We start from the raw sequence: 9,023 nt of genomic DNA on the forward strand, positions 1-9,023 counted from the left end.
GCATATCCTGCAGGGGCCCCACATTACCCGGCGCCTTCTTCATCCTCCCAATATATTTGAAAAAGGACTTTTTGTTATCCTTAATCCTGGACGCTAATCCGAGCTCTATCTCCGCCTTGGCCTTCCTAACAGGAGACCCTTTAATCTCTCTGAATTGAATCGGAACTCTCTAAACTGATTCAGAGAAATTCGACTATTCGGACATAGAGACAGCTTTAAATGCTTTTTTGCATACCTCAAGGGACCAGGCGGCTCGTGAATGCTGAGATGCTGGGGTGGATGGAGCATACCACAGGAGCACAGGAGTACACCCACAGAAGTACACTCAGCAGCAGACCTGGAAGTGGACCAGAAGCACCTCCAGCCCACCAGGGAGTGCACTGGGGGCCTGCCTGCGCCCCCACCAGCTTGGCGACTGGTGCCTCCTGGGTCTGGGGGGGGCACCCGTTGTCCCCCTGCAGCCAATTGCTGAGCTGGGGGGGGGGGACACCGGGAGGCCCCCAGCGCACTCTGTAGCTGACCCAGAAGTGGACTGGAAGTACTTCCAGTCCACTTCTGGGTTCACTGCCGAGCACATGGGGGGCTCCCCCCGTGTTCCTGTGGGATGCTCCATCTGCCCCAACATCACAGCATTCACGAGCCATGCCTGGTATCTCAAGGTATGTAGAAAAAAACATTGAAAGCTGTGCCTATGGCTGAATCACTGATTCTCTGAATCAGCACTGAATCTTCAGATTCGAATTCGGCTGAATCGAATCCGGGACGTAATCCACATCAACAAATCGAATCCAAATCTGAATTGAATATGGCCTGTTTTGCACACCCCTAGTTGCTATGTACATAGCTAGGAATACAGCCCCAGGCAATTGTGGAGGGCAGCTCCCCCAACTGCTTACAGGTAAATTGGGCAGGGGGCAGATTGAGGCCCCATGGTGGGGGAGGGGATGGGACAGTATTGGCAGCTGGGACTGGGGCTGCTGCTTAGCCAAGTTGGTGCATGGGACCTGGGGTAGTAACACGTGGCCATAGGGCCTGGCTTGGGAGTGGGATGGAGCCATGGGTGGCTCATACAGGGGCAGGGGGCAAGGCAGCTCCCTACAAGACTGCTGCGTGCACTTCTTGGGAGAGGGGTATGGGGGGGCAAATGCCCCACAGATTTCTGCGAGGGGTGGGGGAGGCTCAGGGCTCCCTCCATTGCTTCCCTCCCCTGGAAACCTCATGCTGGCCATGTAACCATGGTGAGGCATCCTCTGCCCGCCCAGCAGCAGTGGCACAGAATTGTACCCCCCCATTGCTGCTAGATGTGCAGGGGGTGCCTTCCCATGGTGGCACAGACAGCACGAGGCTCCCAGGACAGGACAGCAGGGTGGGGAGCTGTGAACAAACAGCAGACAGCCCACTTCTGCTCCTGACCCCAATGGGCTCTGCTCGAGCTGTGCTGTGGAGGATGGCGGCAGAGGAGGAAGGTGGGCATGTGTCCCACCTTCTAATCTGGAAGATGGTCATCCTACCACCACTCCCCACATCACTCCTGGGCTTTCTGTCTTTTGCCTGCCTTCTCTAGTTTCTGTTTCCTGCCCCCAGATGTCACACTGGATCATGGGTGGCCAGGTCTAGGATTAAGGTGCTGATTAGGGTTGGGACCGAGTGGGCAATTATTTCACTGGAGGGCCACTTAATAAGGTTTGGTCAACTGTCAAGGGCTGCAAGAGTAGTCCTGCCCCATGACAAGTGTTCCTCACCCAGATACCTTCTTGGGACTGGAAATCCTGTCACTAACCCCTGACTTTACCACTGGAAGTCCCTCCCCTTGCCCCCAGAAGTACTCCTTTTGTTGGAGGGGTTGCCGTCTTGGAACCAGGAAAAAAAGAAATCATATATTAAAAGTCAAACATCCACTATAAAATATTTTAATTTTATTTTAAAAAATATGTTTGCCCTGATTTATTTGTGTTTGCATGGTATATAGAGAGGTGATTGCATAATAGCTTAAAAATAAAGTCTTTCCCTTATATATTGTGTGTGGGGGGAGTGTGTGGGGTGTGGATATGTATGTACGGTGGAGTGTGGGAGGGGTGTGTGTGTGGGGGGTTTGTGAGGGGGTGGCTGTGTATGTGGCGGGGTATAGGGTTAATTGCAGAGTGTGGGATTGTGGCAGAAGGCCACCTCTGTTTCTCCCCATAAACTCTGCTCTGTGACAGTTTGGTTAGAATGGGCCCAGCAGAGGATACACACCTTATCCTATCTCTTTAGGTAACCTGAGCTGGATACATGCTCCCTCTGTCCCTGTGACTGGCATCACATACCTGGGTGAGGGGCTTGCTCCCTGGGGAGCTAGAAACTGCCAGAGTGTCCAGCAACTAATGATGCATTTCAAATTGGTTGGCTAACAGCTAACAAGTGCTGGCCTCCACTGGACCAGGTAAATGAGGTCACAAGGGCTATATAAGCTAAGGACTGCCCAGGAGGAGGGGGCAGCAGCCATGAGGAAGACTCAGAGAGATAAGAGCTGGACCATCTGAAACTTGTTCTCTCTCTCAAAACTCATGATCAAGGAACTGCCTGCCTCCAGACGGAATCTCCACCTACCTCTGGATGATACTTATGAGTAAGCTACCTGACATCTAACTAGTTTATGTAGCTTGCAGTAACTCAGATGTGTGATCAAAGGCTACCCAGCCATGGGAGTTTGCTCTATGGGATTTCTCTGATATTGCTCTACCCTGTACCCTATTCCAATCCTACCCCTTGTAACCAATAAAGTTCTCCTTTGTACCTAGTGTGGGAGACTTATTGGGAGTGGGTCTAGATTACGCCTTGGGGTCCCCTTGGTTTGGCTGACTAAGGGAGACCACTACTTGTGCTTCTGACTGAGTGAAGCATCCCAAGTTCTTTAAGTGAATCAAGTACCCTCAAGGGATACTAGGCCTGTGTTTCCCAGGGTGCGCAGAGCCAGAATCAAGCCCAGCCCTGGGCGGTGACAGTGGAACTCCCAGGCTAGTGGGTGTGCTCCGCCAGATGTGAGGTGCCCCCAGAGAGGCACTTGGAGCCTGGAAGGTGGTCGGGCACAGTGAGGTGGGTGGCTTAACACAGGAGCACCCCCTACTGGCCTGCCACACGTATATGCATATGTGGGGGCTTGTGGGGGAAAGGTGTGGCTGTGTGGGGTTTGTGGGGTGTGAGGGAGAGCCAGAGGGGTGTTTGAGGACCCCCCCCCAACATATTCCCCGCCATGGTGCACAGCCTCTACCACCGGTTGCAGCAGCAGGTCCATGCAGGCACAGACTCCTGACAGCACACAGCTCCAGCCAGTTCCACGAGCTGCATGTATGTGGGGGCTTGTGGGGGAAAGGTGTGGCTGTGTGGGGTTTGTGGGGTGTGAGGGAGAGCCAGAGGGGTGTTTGAGGACCCCCCCCCAACATATTCCCCGCCATGGTGCACAGCCTCTACCACCGGTTGCAGCAGCAGGTCCATGCAGGCACAGACTCCTGACAGCACACAGCTCCAGCCAGTTCCACGAGCTGCATGTGGCAGCAAAGAGCAAAGCCAGGCCAGCCTGCCTCTATCATATGGAGCTCTCTGCGACTCACGGTGAGTCACCAAGGGGGAAGCCTTGTGACATGGAGCTGGCTACTTTCCCTGCTCCCTGCCATCACATGCAGCTGCTGGAACACCACCGGAAGTGGTGGGGAGCCCTGCCCCCTGCAACCCAGTGCAGGTCTGGGACCTGCATGTGGCAGCAGGGAGCGGGGTCAGGCCACTGGCCAAGCACACACAGCTGGGCGGGCCACTGGGATGTGGCAGGCAGGGATATGGCTATGTTGATCAAGCCAAGGTCCCAGTTTGGCCTGACATGGGAAGCCTAGGGACCAGATACAGTCTATGTGGATGGCAGGGGCCCCCTGACCACTCAGAACTTGGGCACCTCTGTACTGACTAACTGGGTCATGGCTTCTATCCAATACCCTTATTCAAACAGTAATGAGGAGAATTATTTTGCAACCATATCTATAAGGACAGAACTTACAGATTTGCTAATACGTGACTCGGGTCCAGATAAACCTTGGTTTATGTCGACTCTGCAGCCAAATGCAACTTTACTTATTCATATTTACTACAAACAACTGCTCCTGCCTTCCTTCTTGCTTCCTTTACAGAAGGAAGATCAGAGAGTATTTCTAACCCCACACTGCCTTGGGGATCTATACCAATGTGAGTTTATTTATTACCCTTCACTTTTATCCAAACATTTTCTACTGTGTCAGAGAAACCATTCATTATATCATTTCTTTCTGCAGTCTCAATGACATCCATCATTGGTAGTCATATATTCTGCTCCCACTTTAGGTCTTTTACACTGCTTTGGAAACTGCTAGCAAAATTCCTATGCTCAGACTTGTGCTTCTTTCCTTCCTGTCACCCATCCACCATCAGTTCACCTGCCTGAAGCTGATAACATACAGAAGTACATCTGTAAAGAAATCAATCCCCCAAAAATGTCTGTGATCTGGAGAGGAAACATCAGATTAAAAATCTGCCCTGAGCTTCCTTTCCCAGCCTCTCCTGCCAATGTGGTTGTCTCCCCTTGCTCTAACTGGGGGAGGCAATAATTATCAGTGGAATTCCTGTTGAAGAAACAAAAGGCATTTTATTAAAAATATAATTATGGGATCTCAATACATGTTTGGGAACATACTTTGCCTAACTGTCAAAATCCCAATTTTTGGTAAATTTGTCTCTGTTCCTGTTGGTATAAGATTCATTCTTGGAAATGCATGCCTTTGTGGCAGTGAGATTCTCTCTCTCTCTCTCTGTGTGTATATATATATGTATATATATATATTCTCTCTCTCTCTCTCATATATATATATATATATATATATATATATACACACACACACACACACACACACACACACACACACACACACACACACACACACAGAGAGAGAGAGGTTTATAACAGTTAATACAGCCAAAGACTATTTCATATAGGGTAAGTCAGTGGACATATTACCTAGGGATTTGCATGATTACATATTCTTCTATGACCTTATCACCATATTAAAATAACTCTGACCAGGTAATGTGTTTACAGTAGCAAAGAGGATTGCTATACTGCTTAGAAATGCAATTGGATTTTCTCATAAAGTGTTGTAGCGATATTACAAGCTAAATACCCAGGAAATTACTGGAATATGATGGCAGGATAAGTTACGAGTGTAATGCACTACATAATAACATACAAGATCCTGTAAAACCCATAAGGTCAATTTCCTGTGAAACTGATACATCATTTTAATAAAAAAAATAAAATTGTGAAGATACAGAAGAGACTCCATAGTTGTAGCTGAAAGGTTAGTTGTAAAATTTAGGTTGATTTTTTTTCCCCCTAAATTTCATTCCAAGCATGCAATTTGTTTGAAAATTCATGTGTAAAGTAGATGAGAAGATTTTTCATCTGATACTAAGATAATTTGGAACATTTTCACATAACATTTACATAAATATTAGCACTTTGTTACATTGTTTCATAATTTGTCCAATCTATTTCTTAGCACAAGAGACACTTCTGAACTCCCAAATGGACAAGGCTCTTGGAAAAAACCAGATCCTTAGCTGGCATAAACTGCTGTAATACCACTGAAGCCAAATCAACCAGTGGTTGAATTTAGTGGTCATGAACTCTATTTAAACAATCATGGATCTGGGACAATGAGTTTTAAAAAGTGGTATAGATGTTACTAATGGTCTTTATTGAAATAAATTTATTTCCACAAGTCACATGGGGAGATTCTCATGTCAAAATGACTTTCAGTGGGGTTCTGCCAGCTAATCTGTATTTGCAAATCTCCTCCTCCTCCTCACTAACAAGGGTGGGATTATTAAAAGTACTCATCGCCAGCCTAACTCTACTTCCATTGAAGTCAGTAGCAACAGATGTCAGGGAGGAGGGAGCTCTGCCCTCTCAAGATGAATACAGGAGAATTGGATCCAAATTGGCTGGGTGGTAGGAAACAGAGAGAGAGCCAGGGACAAGTCGGGCTAGCAGCCCAAGCCAGGGAATAAAAACTGGATGACCTTATCATAGTTTACATTGTGTCCGCATTGCCAAACCGCTATGTAAAGTCCCAAGTGCAGAATTGGTTTCAGGAGAGGCATAGGGCAGTGCATTACTAGTTTGTACTGCAGTAACATACATTGCCCCACAAGAATCCCAGGGAATTATGTCCCTGAGAGTGCTTATGATTCAGTTTATGGTAAAACCCAACAAGTGAGTGTGATCAGTAGCAACAAGGAAAGGGAAGAAAGAATATAACAGTAATAAGATTTCACAGTTGCATATGATAATATTTTTAAGTAAATAAATCTCTAATGCCCTCTGTCTCCATACCTGCCATTCGCAGACTGGTGGCATCACTGCTGGAGGAAGTTTTGCACATATAGCCTGGGGTGTTTTTAGATTAAGACAAGGCAGTTTCATGAATAGCACAGTCACATTGTAATCACAAGACACTTAAAAGACATGCATGGGTGCATGTGAGGTATTAGGACATTTCACATCTGCTTTGCTTTGCACCCCTCAAGCCCGACTTCTTTTCCACAAGCTGCTTCCCTAGGTAGAAATGGTCAGAAAAGGCCTGATCCAAAGCCCAGTCAATTCAGTGGAAGAACTTCACTGAGTTCAGTGGCTTTGGGTCAAGCCTGGCTCTCTAGGGAACACAGATATATTTGATTCTCTTTCAGTCTCTTGTAATACATTAACTCAAAGTGGCAAGTACTGCATCCTTTTTCCTAGGCCATTTAGCCTGTTCATTTAGAAGTAATGTGTGCAACTGACTTCAAACACACGATTGCAAATGGCAATCCTGTCACATACTGCAAGAGGTGCCTACTAAACCTAATCAGTAGATTTGCTGCTTCCTTATGCTTAGGCACACATATAGGGGGTGTACAAACAAAGTATTATTCAACCCACATGCAGACTGTGGCACAGAGATCTCTTCTGATCTGCTTAATGGCTCTGTTTCTGTTCTCAGAAATCAGTGACTAGCTGTTACATAATCACAGCACAACAGCGAAATATAAATGGTATCATCAAGCACGATGAACCTTCCAGCTCCCTCTCCTCTCTCCAGCCTTTATTCTAACTAAACATTGCTGAGACATCTTCTAGGGTTACCAAAAGAAGCTATCAAGCTTCCAAAAATCCTTGTCACATGAAAGGAGACAGAATTCCTTAAGAATTACCCCTGAACCAACAGACAGATCCTTTTTTTTTTAAAGGAGAGCAAGTGCCTTTCCCTGACCCCAGTGCAGTCTGCATGTTTGGTCTGTTTCTTATATATTTCCCCAAGTTATTATTAAACACATCCTCTCTAGCTAACTGCCATTGGAATGAAAGAAGTCAGCATGGGGGCATTCTAAAATTACACCAACTTGATTAAAATTAACACAAAGCCACAGCACCCTGTTTTGCTAGTCTTTGCTAGTACAACCCGTAGCTTGCATTAGCAAACGCAAGCCCGTATCTGCTACATTTCTGCACCACTGACATTTGATTTAGCTTCCTCTGAGAGCAGTTCTATAAAATGACAAACCCAGAACTTCATTTAAAACCTTCCCCTTACCCTATCCACAAAGCAGCAGCAGTGGTCCCATTAAGCAGGCTCTCTGATTTCTGATTCCTGCAAGTCACTGCTTTCCTCTTCTTAATCACTGTCGCAGCGCTCACTACCACTCTACATGTCCCTTAGGCAACTGGGAAAGGCGGGTGGGGATGGGCATCACGGTGAAGTTGCTAGGCCCTTCCTGATATACTGCAATAATGAGGCCTGTGCCAGAATACGACATCAGGCTGTGCCAGATTCCAAGCACTGTGTTGACCTAGCACCTGTTATAAGTCATAAACTTCTGACAATCAGCTGTTCAGCTAATATTAACCAATGAAATGGCTGGACATAGCCAAGTGTAATGAGGGGGGGAGAGGGAAGAGAAATCAATGCATAAAACAAGTTATACCAAAAAAAAGTACTGTTTCTTTTTTTCTCTTTTTGTTTAGAAATGTTCTTGCTTGAACTCCTCCTCCAATGGGTTATCACGCAGTCATTCCAGAATCTTGTTGTGTTCCCATTGATTCATTACATTAGCCAGTCTTTCCTTCCTGCTTTCTCACGTTTCAGATATTTCAAAAGTTCCTAGCCATAAAGCTTAAAAACACAGATTCTTATTTTCCAGCATTAAAAAAAAGAGGGAGCTCTTCTTGTAGAAAGTGAAACCATAGCTCTTAAACAGCTCCTGCAACCGAGGAAAAGAAATACAAAGCTTGGCTTCAGCAACAGTGAGAACAGTTGCGCTACTTCATTTCTTAATGGCATGTTTGTGATTTGTGGCTGGGGGAAAGCGCGGTGAAATATGGCACTACTGCATCCACCAAGGAGATAAAATAAGCTACCGTTTATTAAAGTGACTCATAAAAAGCAAAACAAAGCAAAAAACCCACATACCCAGCAAAGCTTACACAGCATGTTAATATCCTGCTTAGAATAACAAATACCTACCACATGGGCTTTTCTTCCTTTCTTTTTTTTGTATTTTTAGGAAATTTTGAAACTCTGGATTTTCTATGTCCCCTTAGTATTCCAGGGGTCTCGCAACAGTGGGAGAGGTAAATCATGTATACTGTGGTAACAATAGGCACCAGAGGGCAGCTTCACTATAGCACTTGTGCTTCAGCTCAGCTTATTCTGGTTTTGATCAGCTTAAGACAAGACCTTACACAATCCTGAGACTTATTGATACATCAGTTTCCTTGTATAATTCATCATGGTGTATGAAGGGAAAAATGGACAAAAATGGTGCAAGGCCACCCTTTTTTTCCTGAGCATCTAAAGGGAACAGAGCCTAATGAGGCCATATGTCTAAACGTCTATATGTTTATGGAAAAAACAGGCTTCAGTGGGTAAGGTCTTTTCCATGGGGTTGTGTTGGCTGTGAAACTTTGCTGCTGGCTTTGTTTCGGT

General features: G+C 46.1%; 1 protein-coding gene across 3 annotated transcripts in view; it reads right to left on the reverse strand.

The window, feature by feature from the left end:
* Nucleotides 1–7,822, reverse strand: part of ARPP21 (cAMP regulated phosphoprotein 21) — a 276,847-nt gene extending 269,025 nt beyond the window's left edge. For 2 of the 3 annotated variants that reach the window (XM_025204112.1, XM_025204113.1), the window contains exon 1: nucleotides 7,632–7,822. The gene's annotated coding sequence lies outside the window, so the exon portion shown is untranslated. Of the gene's footprint in view, nucleotides 1–6,394; nucleotides 6,418–7,631 lie in introns of those variants that run through there. The other variant, XM_025204114.1, reaches the window with a different exon arrangement.
* Between the last annotated feature and the right edge of the window lie 1,201 nt (nucleotides 7,823–9,023).

The sequence above is a fragment of the Alligator sinensis genome, unplaced genomic scaffold (assembly GCF_000455745.1).
Source record: "Alligator sinensis unplaced genomic scaffold, ASM45574v1 scaffold1118_1, whole genome shotgun sequence".
NCBI lineage: Eukaryota > Metazoa > Chordata > Crocodylia > Alligatoridae > Alligator > Alligator sinensis.